A 16740-nucleotide genomic window follows, 5' to 3' on the forward strand; every position below is an offset into this window, starting at 1 on the left:
TTCCGAGTCCATCCCTGGAGAACCCTGGTAATACTGGGGTGTAAATGGGAATGGGAAGTGGGCCACTCTCCCCAAAGTGTAGACGAGCTGGATGTTTGTCCTTCAAGAATCACAGACAAGGTTAGAGGCAATATGGCAACAATTCTTTATATTTACTTTAAACAATTTCAGTATTTATCTCCATATAATTGTATAATGCTGCCAGTTTGAGAATGACAGTGGCTTGTAGAAACCAGCGGTTCAGTTAGAAATTAGAATAAACTTATCCCTTATTTTCAAGGCTGTATTTATTTTAAAGTAAAGATGATTAAAACCAGTAAAATCACTAAATAAAGTAGCTAAATGTTAAAAAATGGTCTCTCTTTGATGATCTTCAAAAGACACACAACATCAGGAGGGGCTGCAAAGCTTGTTTCTAGAAGCCTAGCCTGTTTTTGGGTTTTGATTCCTTCATCGTTCACAAGGTCTTTACCAGGAGATCAGCTTCTCTGCGCTGGAAGATGGAGGCAGTAAAAGGAGGAAATGGTACCTCAAAGCATGGGAAATGCACAACTCGTTTGAAGGGTGACTTATCTGGAGGATGCAGAGGGCGATAACAGTGTTCTTTAAGTGTGGATTTTGAGGAAGTCAGACAAGAAAACATTGCTGCTATTTTAATATAAATAAACTTCTACATGTCTCGGAGCCAATTTAGCACTGACAATAATAATGCCCTGGTTTTGCATCAAGCTTTCTCAATATATCGCTGACATAATACATCAGACTCAATCTAAATGTTTAAATACAAGCAGCCACGTTATCATTACCACCAGTCACATAGGTTGTATGGAGCGATATTGAGGACATGTTTTGGAGCCATAAATCACCAAATTTTGGCAAGCGGATGGGAACCATTTGCTACGCTTCTGTCCTTGATGTGGTTTGCTGTGGTAGCAAGTTGTCCATCAAAGGTTGCCCCGCCTTAAAGCATACCCTGCTTTATCGTCTCTTTTACTTAAAATAGGACCATGAATTAAAAATCAGCCAAAATAAACATCGTTAAATTACATTCAAGAACACTTAAAACTAGTGATTGACACCATACATTCACAAGTACAAATGTTCGCTAATGTAATCAGTTATGTGAGAAGTAGGGTCGTTTTTTCAGCACTACATCCATCTATCCATCATCTATACCGCTTATCCTGTTCAGGGCCACGGGGGGCTGGAGCCTATCGAAGCTGTCACTGAGCGAGAAGCAGGGTCACACCTGGACACGTCACCCTTCAGTTACAGGGCTGACACATAGAGACAGGCAACCTTTCACACTCGCAGTCAAACCTACGGGCAATTTAAAGTCACCAATGAACCTACTGAGCATGTCCATCAAACTCCACACAGAAAGGCCCCCTTTTGTCTGAATCTGGATCTGAATAGAAGCCTTCTAGCTGTGAGGCGACAGCACTAACCACTACACCACCATGCAGCCCTGCACCCCACTTCAGTCAGACTTTATTTTGCAACCAGTTGATTCGCCCCCTAGTGGCAATCAGAAAGAATGCAGGTTTAACAGTGAGTTAGTCAGATGGACTACTTCACTTGTGTGATGACTGAGATGCATTCACCTTATCTCCATGCCAACAGGTTGGAAGATAATGTTTTACTTTCCTCCAGAGCAACGTGGGTTTTCTTAAAGCAGTCGTTCCTGGAAGACAAAGGAGCTGACCACACTGTGTGTGCCTTTTAATCAATATCCTTCAGGCTCTGCCTCTTGTTTTCACTCGCTTCCCACCCCTTCACAGCGTTGAATGTGGGTCTTTAGGAACAACGTTTGGGATTGTAAGGGGGCCTTTAGTCAACACGTCAGATTTACTGCTGTGTATTTGTGCTACATTAGAAAAGGCTGTAAAAAGACAGATGGGAGAGGGGGAGGGCAGTAATGAGAGAGAGAGAAGGAGCAGGCGGAAAGAGAGACATCCATGTACAAAGAGAGTGTGTGCGTGAGAGGAGCTGAGGGCATGAATCAAATACAGCCTTGCATCATTTTCACTTACTGCAGTGATTAGCAGCAGACATCAGGAGAAGAATGGTCACTAATGATCTGGAGATTGCTCTGATTGGGTTGCCAGATATAGACCGGAAGAAGAGATATGTCAGATTTAGCTTGGACTCAGAGCTACAGTCTGACTTTGGCTGTTACATCCAGCCAATGAATTTTGACAAAAATACAGATAAAGAATCGTATAAAAAGATTGTTATGTACTTTGCTCTCTCCCCTGATCGTGTTATTGGCATCATTCATCAGTTGTTTTGCTACTCGCTGGCTTGTAATGTCCAATATTCAGATATTCAGGTGTACTCTATTATTTCTCTTGGCAGGCGTAAACTGCACAGCTCACTGTGGTGCCCCTACCACTCCAGCCTCCTCTGAAGTGTTTTGCCAAGATTTTATGTCTCTGTATTTGTTTATTATTATGGGATGGGTTTATTAATGTGGGATTAGATGTCTTGTCCGAATACTTATTGTTCCTTAAATCATCTGGAAGCACCTCCAAAGGCCTTTTCATTAGATCTAACAGTGTAATTTGCTAAAAAAAGGTCGAGTCCATGAATTCCTTTGTCTCTGACTTGATGATTTTTTACACAACAGTGTGCAAAGTATTTGACCACAGCTCCACCCTGACCAGTGGCATCATTACAATTCTGCACATTCATGCATCAATATTTAAATCCTTACTATCTTATTAATAAAACCAAATATTTTCTGTAACAAAAATCCACTGATAAGAAATGGTTTACATTTCCTTCATTAGAGCGAGGACAGTGGATAGTGTCGGAAACAGGTAAAGAGAGAGTGGGGATGACACGCAGCAAAGGGCCGAGGGTGGGAGTCGAAGCCGTGGCTACCTCATCGAAGACTGTGGCCTGTGTGTACATGGGACTCGCAATTTCAGTCAGTTCTAGCTTGTACGTCATGGTTTAACATCTAAGTCCTTTGAATTTCAGTTTGTCTGGTTTTGAAAGCGAAATTTGGTTTGGAGAGAAGAGATATGCATTGCCAGATTTGGTGGAAGTGTGTTGACAGACAGTCTTAAGTAGCCTTGTCACATGGGTTTAAGTTGCCAAACCCATGTGACCAAGATACAGGAAATTATTCTCAGTTACATTTATGAACTCTCTCGATAACTATCAATAGAAAGTACTTTTTATGTATTTAAAGTGGTAATGTTGAAGATCTCAGTTTTGTTCTCTCTGTCGGCACCTATGGCGATAAATGTGTGATGTCTACAGTTGGCTCCCTTTGTCACGGTTGTAACTCTTGATTTTCCTGGCTGATGGTTGCTTTACTTTTTAGACTTTTGCCTTAATCTGAGCGTCGAGTTTGATCTTTTTCTTTGGATTTTCACTTATTTTTGAAGTTGTATCTGTAGTCATCCATCTTTTCTTTGTTTCAGCCATAGTAGATTACTGTTTACTCGCAACACTTGCAGAGACCGGAAAAGCAGCCGCTTAGCTCTTCCTACCCTCTCTTGCAGACCAACCACTGCTGGCTGATGAAAAGCAGGGCATCGCTTGTGATTTTTTATGCGAAAGTCGCCACAGACACACAGTCCATAATACTGCAAATGCAAAGGTTTTCATCACTGGGCCATAGGCTCAATCAATTTATTTAAATGAAAATCTTTGAGATTATTACTTTAAACTAGTTAAAAACAGAGGAAAAATAAATAGAAGTAAAATAAAAAGTAATCAAAATATTACTTCTTTGTTTACTGTATTTACCTGCTCAATGGCTTGGCTCAACTTTTTGTTATGTTATAGAAGCTGCCGAGTCTAAGTTTTAGATTACTTCACAGCTTCCTCGTTCACTGTCTCACCCTGTACCAGGCCATGTAACAGTTGCTTGTATTTCAAAAGGTGTCAAGGTGGTGCAATAGATGGTGCCACATCACAGCTGGTAAATGACAACATGGCATGCATTTGTGAATAAATAATGATATGCGTCACATTCTCCTTTGGTATTTCAGCTTATTGACAACAGTTTGTTGAACTTCCTCTACACTTGATATGTACAAACTGGCGTTTCATGTAATAACAGTACATTTTTGGTTGGATAAAGAGATGTTAAATAATTAGCAGAGAACTGAAACTCTTAACATACGTAGCAGGTTTACAATACAAAGGTAACAGGGGTTTACAGTACATTTCCCCTTATCTTAAAGCTCATAAAAACAGAGACGTGTTTTCACACGGATCTCCATATTCATCCCTCATGCAGGCTGCAGTCCATACAGTGTGTGTCATGTATATAAATCACACATAAATGCTGTAATGTTGTGTCCGTGTAGCTTTGCAGAGACGTTTCTGCAGAGGACGTTATTGGCCCGACTAGATTACATTCTCAGGCATAAATTACAGCTCATGTTGTCAGGATGGCTCCTGTGGGGAATCAGTCCTTATTGCTCTGTTACATTGAAGTTATTGTCTTTCATTTTACTCAAAGGCTGGATTACATACAGTATATCCTCTCTCTGTTTATAACAGCTAGTCTTTATTCCTTTTACTCTTAAAGGCTTACTATGTGACTTTTATGTCCAGTAGGTGTCGCACTTGAGCACCAGAATGAAACCTAAACAAACGCCATACAGCAGCCCCTGCTACTTTTTGCGCCTGGCCTATTCTGTGGTACCGTTTTGGAGACATTTCTAAGTATTATGCTCTGCTATGTAGCGTCAATTAAACATAATTATAACAGAGCAAACAATCAAAATTGGTTGGTTGGCCTGTACAGGCTCATCTAAGCAGAATGCATGTTACAGCTCGAGCTGCAGTAGACCGAATCCAGCATTGTACTGCTGCAGGCTAACGTTAGCACACTTTAGTTTACTATGCATGTTGCTACAGCCCCCACGCTACCATGGTTAATTACACAGAATGACGTGATATGATAACGCTACAGAACACTAAGCAAGCAAACAAGCGTAACATAAACAGTGAGTTAGCTATCGTCCCTAATGTCACTAATGAACATGCATGAAGCATTTGACTTCACTCTCTTTTTAGGAAGTTATTTTTGAGGATATATTTACATAGGACATACTTGATTTAGGATATATTAATGTGTAAAATGTTACATATTAAACCTTTAATGACCGGCAGAAACAGCTCTGCTTTGTTCATGCTGCTTAGAACCAGATGGATTCCGTAATTAAAGTTATTAAAAAAGAAGATGTTAACGACATTTATGTTTGTTGGTTTAGCTGGTCTTGCTTGAATGAATTGACCAAAAACAGTCGAAGAAAGCCTCACCATAGTTGTTTATTCAAAAGGAGATAGCAAGTTTTCCTGGGAGGGCACAGCTGTATCTTTTGACCATCTGTTAACCAGAAAAACACTGCTATCACTACAAAATCTGTAAATATCAAAAAGGGTTTTTTACACACTCCTTTAAGCTGGGTTGTACCTGAATATGAAGATGTGGCAGGTTCAATATTATATAAAGACAAATCGGGCGTTTATTATCAGACTTCAGTGGTAGATAGTAGTGGTAGTTTTAGTAACACACTAACAACTTTCAAAAAGATAGCAGTTTAAGGGTCCTTTGCGTCAGCTGTTTTTTGTCGCTGCTCTCAGTCACAGCGCTCTCAGTTGGAAATAGTTCAACTTTTGGAACACTGCCGCACTCTGCAATGTCACTTTTCTCTCACCAACCAATCAAAATCAAGAAGGGGCGGGACTAAAATCTTATATCAACTTTGTCAACAACAATTGAGGAGAAACTAATCCTGTCATTTAATCGAGGGTACAATTTTCAGGTGTAGAGCTGCTGCTAATGCAAGGACACAATTACTTTTATTGCTTCTATGTTTTCCTTATAAACTTTTCTTGAATAAAAGCAAATATTAAGCATGCAGAGCGATTTAAAACAGACTTAACAGTCACTACCAAGGGAAGCGGAAGTGCCGCGAGTCAACTTTTGTAACCTAGCAACAGTAAGCGCTCTGAATTGAGCTCATTCGCGCTGCCAGCGCAAAAAAATAACATTACTGGCCACAGGCTGTTACTCGCAATCTACACCCAATGACCTGCAAGGCCAAGCATTCCCATTAGCCTCCGCCAAACTCTGAGTTTATTGCTTTTTAGCAGATGTTAGCATGCTTACATGCTACACTAAGGTGGTGAGGGTTGTTTTTTATCAAAAGAGCTCCGTCTAATGTGCTGTGCTCGTTTAGGATCGCCAAAAGGTCAAACTCAGGACTTTTCTGTTTTGGTTGTGTGTGAAACCAACTGGTATTATGTTTAACACCCAAACCATGAACTTAAAATAAAGACACCTAACCAAGCATTTTGTTTACCTAAACCAAGTATGTAGTTAAAGCCTCCCAGTTCCGACAGGCGCAAACATAACTTGATAAGGTTTATGCACAGATCATGGTCTTGTCTAAAATAATCAAAGAACTTGGACTTTTTCATTTGTCACAAACAGTTGTCTCGTCCTTGGGTCAACAAGTGCAAGGCTCGGGGGTTAGCATGGCTAAAATGTTTTCATCTTCATCAACACACTTTGGTGTCACTTTGGCAAACATTGTCAGCTTAGGTCATGAACATCTTTCTCTATTGTGTCTTAAAGTTGTCCTCTCTCTCCTGCTGAATGTTTGTCTCCTGTATTACCTTCAGTGAGCCCCTTAATCTTTTCATCTGCTTTTCTTTGTCTCTGTTCTCTCCCCTGACAATGACCCCGAGGTCATGTGCTGCCAACAAGTCCTCCCGTCCTAGCAAATGACATTTAAATGTTAACACTGCCTCAGATGTCCTCAAATCCCCACGATGCACTGTGCCACTTCCAACCATCTCCTCTGTGGCCTGTGACATTATTTATGTGTGTTACTATACTGGTTTACATAGATAAACATCATCCTGCATCATGTTGCATCAGTCAGTGAGAGTTTTGTTTTAGTTTGTCAAAGGAATAGCTCAGTTAGCTGTTTCATCCTGCCTCTGTTCTTTACCTAGCTAGTCCCGACTGCAGCTCTGCACAAGCATCAGTCTGATTGATCTTCTCATCTCACTATTGAAGAGAAAGTAAATCATCTTTCCCTGAACTTTCCTTTTATTAATTTAAAAGTGTATAATCTACTTTTATTTAGGAAGAGATGCTTATCTTTGGTGTCTTGGTGCTTTTTTTAATGTCGACTCAAGATAGAACCACTCTGATTCATGCTGCTGGCAATCCCTTAGTTTCCATTACACGAAATGAAATATTATACAAACCCTTACATTTATTATGTATTGCCATATCCAACCTGAGGTGCTTTTTTTCAGCAGCTCCACGTGTCCTTGGTTTCTCCCTGCGTCTTTCCGTCTTTCTCTGCCTTTTGTCCCTTTCATTTGTGTATGATCCTTTTCTGCTTCGTAACCGTCAACACACAACTCGCAAGGAACCTCGGCAGCAGTTATGCTTGGATTTTTCGCAAAAGGGAGAGTATGTGTGTTTTTCTGAGTTATGCAAAATTCAAGGACAAATGTTGGACTCAAACCGGCTGATTGGGACCAGCTTTTCTAATTGGAGAAATTCCTCAGTCTGGTTTGGTTGTGATTGTGATCAGCATGATGTGAAATGGTCCCTCAGTCTCTCTCTCGGAGTTTCTGTGCTTTTATTTCTTTTTCTTTTCTTTTTATTTTACAGGGACAATGCATACATACATACAGACAATGCATGATTAATCAACATTTCTGTAAATATGCCAAAAGGCTAGTTTACATCTGTAGTCCCTGGCCAGATGTTAAAATAAGCTCCCTTAAAAAAGAACACAACAACAGCTTGTGAAAAAGCTTGTCAGTGTGCAAACTATTTTAATGATTACTTGTAGGATTATGAATATTTTTGCTACAAATAGAAGAAATAACTACTGAAACTGTTGCTGTACTAAAAATATTATCTCCCTTTCATGTAATTCTATAATCAACATCTTGACAGAGGCTGCCTGGATGCAAACACGCCCTCGAGTATCGTTTATTTTTACTTGTCTCATACTGTAGTCATTAAAAGAATCCATATGTCTGAGCGCCGCGGCACCGAGTGGAATTAACAAAACAAACAGAAATATGTGATTCATCAATCCGACCCACCTCTCCTACCCACCTCTCCTTTCTCTCCCTCCCACCCACATCACTTTCTGACTCTGGCTCCCGTACTCGCTCCCCACCGCTGCTGCGTTTTCCTCCGCGAGCCCAATAGAGCCATTGTCATGTCGCCTTCCTGTTTCTATGGTGACGAGGTGCGATGTGTCGCCAGCGAGTCTCTCGCCTCGGCGCTCCACACTTGCCCCAGTGACTTTCAACCATGTCCACTTTCTCATACATGACAGGCAGATCCAGCAGGCTCATGCGCTCTTTCGCCCACACACACGCACACACGCCCAGATAAACACAATCATTTGATCACAGATATTCAGATTTTCTTACCAATCAGGACAACAGTAATGCCAGTGCCTTATAAAACTGTGACACTAGCCTTCATAAACTACACAACAGAGATCTCAAACTCAAATTTCCTGGGGGGCATTGGTTAGGTTGTTCTCCTCAGTTGTCCTCTGCTTCAGAGTCTTTCCTTGGAGAGCAGCAGGTCTCCTCATGCAACTGAGAGAGAAAGCAGTATAAACTCAAGAAATAATAAACCTTAGCATATGTCTGACTCCTGGAAGGCTGCAACACGTGTATTTATATGACCAGGTCTTTGATAAAAACTAAAAACAGTAATGGTGCGATGAGATGTAGTTCCACATGGCGTCATGTGTTCTTCTGCTGTTTTGTTTCCTGAGGCTGTGACACATTTTCAAATATTTTGTTGCTTTTATTGCAGTGTCAGTTTGTCTCCCTCTATTATGTAATTGTTTTGGACTTTTGTGTATTGAATTGGTATTTCAGTTTGATATTGGTTCCTCAGTTTCTCTTTCTCTCTGTAGCTGCCTTTATTTGTTGGCACTACTGACAAAGTCTGTTGTCTGGGTTGCCAGGTTTGTTTGTGACCATTAGTCTCAATAGTTGTTGTGGTCACTCTCCGTAATACTTCATGACTTTGTTTTACCTGAAGGTCTGTTTCATTTTATCAAAGGCACAGAAAAAAAAAAAACATAGTTGAATTTTAGCTCTGGACTTAGTTGTGGGAATCGCCGGGTAACTCGTGATACGATACGCAATATGTGGCCCACAATAATGTCACGATACAGCGCTCCTGCGATAATTGATATATTGCAAGACAATCAATGATGTCTGATTAACTTCATATTCGGCCAATTTCTTTTCACATTACCCTCATTCATGTCATAAGCGCCACCGAAAGGAGTCATGAAGTAGTAGCCCTTTTTACACTGTGGTTCTGCCTCAGCGCCGTAATGACCTCCGCCTTTATGACCTTCGCGGTCATGCAGCCTTTGCCATTTTACATTGGACCAAGCAAAACGCGTGAGGTGTAAACAAACAGCGCGTGCTTCAAATACACACACACGGAGCTGTTCCGCCCTGCCCGCTCCGTCGTTTACACAGACGCTGTTTCGCCTCTGTTAGTACCTCTGATGCCGGCTCAGAGGCGGAACGACTTCGCCCCACCATTCCGCCTCCGTGCGTTTTACATAGAAGACGGAACAGAGGCGAATAATCTGCCTTGAACTGGCAGTGTAGAAGGGGAAATTTGTTAAGAGCATCATATATTTATAAATTAATAAATCGATATGTGGCACTAGCCTATCGATAATTGTATTTTCTCACCCCTATCTGGTGTCATTCGTGCTCACACTGACTTTTTATAAACAAACCAAGAGGAGTAAACATGAAGATGACAGACTAACAGGTGACTTCTGATTGGACACGCAGCGATATCAACAGCAAAACAGTGCATCAACAAGACTCGCCATACCGCACTTTTAGAACTGCTCAAATACACAGTCGGGTACAAACAATGCAGACGGCATAAATACATTTCATTCTTTATAACAAAACTTCCTGAACCACTCTCAATCAGCAGACCAATTTATTAGAAATAGTGTAATAATTGTAAAATCAAGCATTTACTCTTGTTTTGTTTAACTAAATGAAAAAGACGCACCAGTCTATTACCTTGCTCCTCTAATACCTTGCTCCTCTTCCTCCTGCCAAACCTTCTCCCTCAGACTTTCCTTCCTTTCCCTATCTGCACCTGTTCCACTTCTAATCAGTCCTGCAGCTGCCTGACCTTCCCGCTCACCTGATCAGATCACCCAGATACCATGCGGTGTATTGACGTCTTGCTTTGTGTTTTGCCTGGAGTTTTTGTTCACCTTAACCTGAATCTGCCAACCAGCCAGTACGATTTTTCTTTTGCACAATAAATAATTTGATTTCACATGTCTGCCTGTTTGCATTTGGGTCCCGTACTCCCAACCATGATGGAGTCTACAATGTCTTTGTGGGTTTTGGTTTGTATTTCCTTGTCTTACTCTCTCTTCCTTTCTCCCTCTGTGCACACTACAAAGAGGTCATATACTGTAGGATCTCATGACCAAACAGGCGTCTCTTTAGCTGGAGGTATGAGCCAACCACACACCTGCTCTCCCTGCTAGACAGGAAGCTGTGAAATTACTTTGGAGCATGTTACGCTGTCACTTGTCCAGCTGGTACTGAACCCCAGGCAGCTGTGAGCGGACATGATTGGCAGAAGCACATATGTACATGTTAACATACCAATGTGCAAGCCTGCAGACACACACACGCACACACATGCACACTATGCACAAAGCCTCTGACAGAGCTTGCAGAAGCAACGCACCATGATAAATTTCATGTGCTCACACATGCACACACAGACACAGCTAGTACACGGATACAAGTCCTCTGCTTAATCTTCAAAAGGACAGATATACTGGTAGATGAGAAGATATAAATGTGACTTACAGTCGATAAAACATGGGTTCTTTGAAGCCACAGCACCGTGTGCAAACTACAAACAGAGGGACAACGCATATTTTCACCAGTTCTCTTTTTTATTATTCTGATAAAAGAAGGTCCATTTTACTTGAACAACGGTGGTGCAGTGGTTGGAACTGTTGAGTCACAGCTAGAATTTTCCTGGTTCCAATCCCAGTTTGGACGTAGGGGGTCTTTCTATGTGGAGTTTGCATGTTCTCTCTGTGCATGCGTGGGTTCCCCCAGGTATTCTGGCTTCCTCCCACAGTCCAAAGACATGCCCGTTAGGTTCATTGGTGACTCTCAGGGCGGGTTCACACCAGCCTTGTTCAGTCTGATTGAACCAAACCCTGGAGCATTTGTCCCCTTGGTGCAGTTCGTTTAGGTGGTGTGAAGGCCGGAATGAAACTCTGGTGCGGACCAAACAACCGGACCATGGTCCACAAGAAAAGACGGGTCTCGGTCCGTTTCCAAACGAACCACGGTCCGGTTTAATTCTGGTGAGAATGTAAACTGACTTAAAGTAGGACCAAAGACAGGAAACAAACCCTAAAACTGTGCATTGCAGTATGTTTATGGGTGTTGACATTTGCTGAGACACGCAGCCAGATGAGTAGAGGACAGACGCGGGGGAGCAATGAGGAAAAAGCAATATGGGCTGACCAAAAAAGTTCACAAATGCACAAAAACACGGAGGTATTCAAACTGTTCAGTGTAAAACTAAAGGAGAGTGGAACTGATCGATCTGTGGAACAATGTCCGTTAAAAGTAAAAAACTCTGACAACAACAACAACAAAACATTAAACTCGCGATCATGTTGAGTGTGATTGATCACTGTGCTCTCTTGCTTTGTTTACTTCAGGTAGTTTTCCCACGTTGATATTCTGACCAATCAGAGAGCAGTTTCCCCCGCGCATCAAAACTTTTGGTCCGCTGGTAAAAGCTGCCGCGTGTGAAGGTGCCCTAAAATTGCCCATAGGTATAAATGTGAGCTTGAAACGTTGTCTTTCTCTGTGTCAGCCCTGTGATTTACTGGTGACCAGTCCAGGGTCCATGGTCAACCCAGCCTCTTGTCCAACGACTGGAATTTGCTCCAGCCCCCCCTGCAACCCTGAACAGTATAAGAGGTATAGATAATGGATGGATGGATAATAAATCCTTCTCAAGAATAAATGTTTGTGCTGTCTTCAGTCCTCATTGGCTAATACAGATGTTGATATGTGAAATCTTCTACTTTATTTAAAAGCAGCCAACTGAAAATGGTTAACACAGGAAGGTGGATTTTCCCCTGTGATACATCTTCTATTTGAGTGGGTCTTTGTCAACTTGGAAACTATCAGGATACAGCTGGCGATAGATGGATGTAGGACGTGCAAATTTTTGTTCACTGCCTCCTCGCTTACAGTGGGGAGAAGTTCTCAAGAGGGCATTGGGAGCAGATCACAGGGCATTGTTTTCATTGGTAACTGTTTCTAACCTTTCTCTTCCATTGTTGTGCAACTAGCTTTAGCATGTAGATAACTCTGCTCATGCATATTAGGTGCACAGACAGCCTGCTAGCAGGTACACGGGAATGTCAATAGCTAGGCAGGTAAGGGATCTAATTATTGTATTTGGTTAGATTAGAATGATTGAGATAGTTTGATTGGTTGCTGTTGGACTGTGAAGCAAGTTTCAAGTAATTTAACAAAAAATCCTTTATATATAAATTGCCTCGCTTTAAGAAGATGAAGAGCCACAGTGTTCCAGGTTTGGTCTATGGTTAAACATCACCAGGCTGCTTAGCCCAACAACATTACTGATGGTTTATCATCAGTACAGCTTATCTAACATTCTGAGTATACTACGTTATTTGTTGCCCCTGCCCTACTACATATATATGGTCGAATCGACCTAATTGCAACTGACAATTTTGGTAACTTTCCAAAGCAAACAATCTGACAAAAACATCTTACTCCCTCAGTCATAGACCAGGTAGCCTGTGTGGAGGTGAGACATTTTATTTTGTCCATTATCCACTTCTGTTATCATTCATGTTTACAACCAAGTACAACACCTGAGAACTCTCTGTTATATGATTCATCGTGTCTTATTCATCACACTGATGACAGGCTTCACCCAGCCTTTGCGTGTGGCCATTCTGAAAAGCTTTTTTCCTAACAGACTTGTTCAGACATTACGCACATCATACAAACTTTGTTTTCCAGCATACACGACCTTAGGAGTCCAGTTTCCCTGCTTTAATCATCATCTGTGACGTACACAGTCAAAAAATAAAAAGCTTGCGTCCTGGTAAAGTAATAAAACCCCAATGCACTCTGGAGAGTCTCTCCTGCGTGGCTGTGCTTTCCATCAGCCCACATACACAAGTGGAGGATCTTGTTTGTTGGAGGTTGGTGGTTTTTTAAACCGAACACTCCTTCTGGTAACTCTCGTGATTCATTTAGAAAAAGACACTTAATGTGATTTACTGCAGCACTCCGTAAATCACGACACAGTGTGACCATGAGGCCAGCGAGTGCTTTTCCCACAAAGAGCCTTGTTGATGCCACACCACAGCTTCCTGTCTGGTATACAGCTCCATGGAGAAATCAGGTGTCAGGCAGCAATGCCATCATGGAAATATGAACAGATATGGTGACAACAATAGGTGACATATCACTGCAGATACTGAGAGCTCCCTTCCAAGTAATTAAATGAACTTCATTATCCACAATCAATATTCCTAGTTGAATATAAAGGGTCAGATTCATAGAAGTGTTGGCAGCCGCAGTGATATCGCTCTCTGTCCTAATGATGATATCTCATACTGCGGTAAAGATCTCTCTGTATACATTTCTAATCTGATGTTTCTGTGTGTTGTCAAACACTGTGGTGGGCAGCTTTGCAAACAGATTAAAACAAACACTCACTCACATTGGCGCTCAGGCACAGTGCCAGCTGCTAAACATGGCCAGCTGATTGATCTGATTCATTCCTGTGAACTCCAGATCCCTCTGTATCTTTCAGGGTAGAAAATAGTTGATATGTTTCGTTGTGTTTGCCTTTTCCTGTTTCTCTCCTTAGAAATGTTGCCCTTTGCTTTTAGTAGACTTTATTGTGCAGCAGCTAACTGAGACCCATTTTTGTGTTTATACTTATGGAGCCACCTCTGGTTAGCATTGATTTTGACAGGGGAAAGCAAAAGTCTGCTGATTTCAGATAAAGAGTGAGAAGTGAATTTGGAGTGCTGGGGGTCAGGGGGATTTGATGGGTCAAAAGAACAAGTTAGGATAGCTTTGAGTCCTGTTTGAAACCAGAAGCTGAAGTTTACTTTGTTTACGTTTGTGTGACGTCACTAAAGTCACCTCACGCACATAATGTCACGTCATGCCACTTACTGTACAGCACTTCCCTTACTACAAGTGTGTATACGTAACTAGTGTACTTAATTTAACTCAAACCTTTTTCTAAGCATAACCGATAGGGGTGCTGAAAAAAAATTCTAATTTCTACAATTCTGAATCGATTTGAAACTTCCAAAAATCGATTTTTATAAATGTTTTTTTCATCCTGAGTAAATGTTCGCGAGTGATGCATGAAAGCCACACGGCTGTGAACGTGAATCTGCAATTGCCCACACACAAACTGAATTTGATGTCTCAAAGAGCTGTCGAGCATTATTGTGTTTGTTTTGAAAAACATACACAGTTGGAGTGTAACAGCGTTATTGTTGTAAAAATATTATTTTAAATGGGAAGTTTGTGATAAATCCAGAGGTAGCTGGTCTTATTTAAGTTAAAGTGTTTCTTGTTTCGCATAACTTGAATGTTTTTCTTAAAATGTTACAGTTGAAGTCAAACAATGAAAAAACAATGTTTTATTTTTGCAAGTTAATCAAAAATACATATTTTGTCTTCGGTTTGTCTCTATGTATTTACCATAGTGTATCAAATATAAAAGCTGCATAGTCTTAAACTTATTTTACTGTGCTTTAATGTCATATAATAATTTGCCACTGCGGTTTTCTCAGCACACAGCAGACTGGAGTAAATCCTGCAAAAGCACCCCTTTGTAACAAAAAGGGCATTGATTATGAATTGTGAATTGGTTTAAATCAAGAATCGAATTTGGATCGAATCGTGACCGAGCAGCCGAGTAGTTTGTGTACCTAAACCAGACTGATAGGGTTACACAATGTTAATAAGGTATTCCTTGGTTTGTCTAGTATAACTTGGAGGTATGATGGGTTAAATCCGTCGGGGCGCAAGGAGGATAGGGTAGTAGGAATAAACAACCTTTGTGGTGGTATCAGTTCAAGGACTTGTTGGAACTTACAGTGCCAGTTACAGATCACTATAGTCATGATAATTAACTTATATTTTTAAAAGATCTTACTTGGGGTGGGACACAATATCAATACGGCAATATATTGTCGTCCTGACTCGTGCAGTACAATTATTGATACATAATATCAATATTTTAATTTACAAATATATAACAGATTTCCCTGTGATTTTGAGTCATTACATCATGACTCCTCACGGTGGCGCTTTTGACATGAATGAGGGTCACATGAACGGAAATTAATTGGCCGAAGAAGATTTTAATTAGATATCATAATGTATCGTTACGTGATTGTCTTGCAATATATCAATTATCGCAGAACAACATTAGTGAGTTTTGATGCTTTTTTGCCGACTAATCGATGAAACTTTGTAAACTAAGACCCTATTCAGGATTTGATCTACGAGGGGGGAGCTCCACCTGCGACCATGGCACCAGACATACTATTACCCTATAAAGCTAATGCCAATACACACATCCTGCAGACACAGAGCAGCGTTCAAGAGCATCAAATTAAATTCACCCTACACGTGGCTCTGAATGGAAGTCATTTTATTTGCTTTAGATGGAAAAAAGAAACATATTCAGTGGCAGTGGCAATCAGTGGCACATTCTAATAATATACATAAAATGTTATTGATGGGCTGAAGTACTTTTTTCATCAGATAACGTGTTGATTGTCGTTCCAATGGACTCTAGCTTTTACTCTCATGTGATGTAATGTTTTTATTACGGTGTTGAATGCCGTGTCTGTGCCGTCATCCCTCACGGTCCCGTAGTTGTGATCTCCAACTGTGTGCACGACGTGTTTGTGTAGCTGTTCTGCATTAGCAGCTCTGTGTCAAGGCTTCCCGCTTTCCCTTCAGCTCCAGTTCACCAACATAATAGCGAGACATCAAGGATGTAAGGGAGGGAGGGAAGGAGGGAGGGAGGGTTTGGCGAGAGGAGACGAGATGCAATCGCTGACAAGTTGTTTTTGTGCATGTGTGGTTAATGTTCTTATGCGTTTACGCTCATATACACATGTCGCCCTCTGCGGCGCCTCCCTCACTGTTTTATGACACAGAGTGCTCGCAGCTCTCACAAGACGGATGATGAATTACTACAGTACTGCTACTGGTGTGTAAATAATGGAGAAGTATAGCACCTAATTAATCATGGAGTTTGTACAGCAAACATTATGACACGCAGCAGTAACTGTGTGTGGTTGTGTGTGTGTGCGTGTGCTTCCTGTTGCTTGTCCCCTGACCCCTGGTTTGTACCACCTGTCTGAACCTGTGGGTTGAGCGTAGAGGAAGCACAGGTGTGAATTTTCCAGGACTTTCTAAAAGAGAACCTGATTATTTTCCACCTCATTTATTCCGACCTCAATCCAGAGCCCTCCTGATGCCACCAAGACCTCTTTAACCCCCCTATTTTATGCGAGGCAGAGGCAGGACATGCATTGTGTTCCGTGAAATGGAGTAATTTTCACAAAATCATATTGTGATTAT

The sequence above is a fragment of the Semicossyphus pulcher genome, unplaced genomic scaffold (genome assembly GCF_022749685.1).
Source record: "Semicossyphus pulcher isolate SPU_LCO1_2020_fin unplaced genomic scaffold, fSemPul1.0.p SCAF_28, whole genome shotgun sequence".
NCBI classification, from domain to species: Eukaryota; Metazoa; Chordata; class Actinopteri; order Labriformes; family Labridae; genus Semicossyphus; species Semicossyphus pulcher.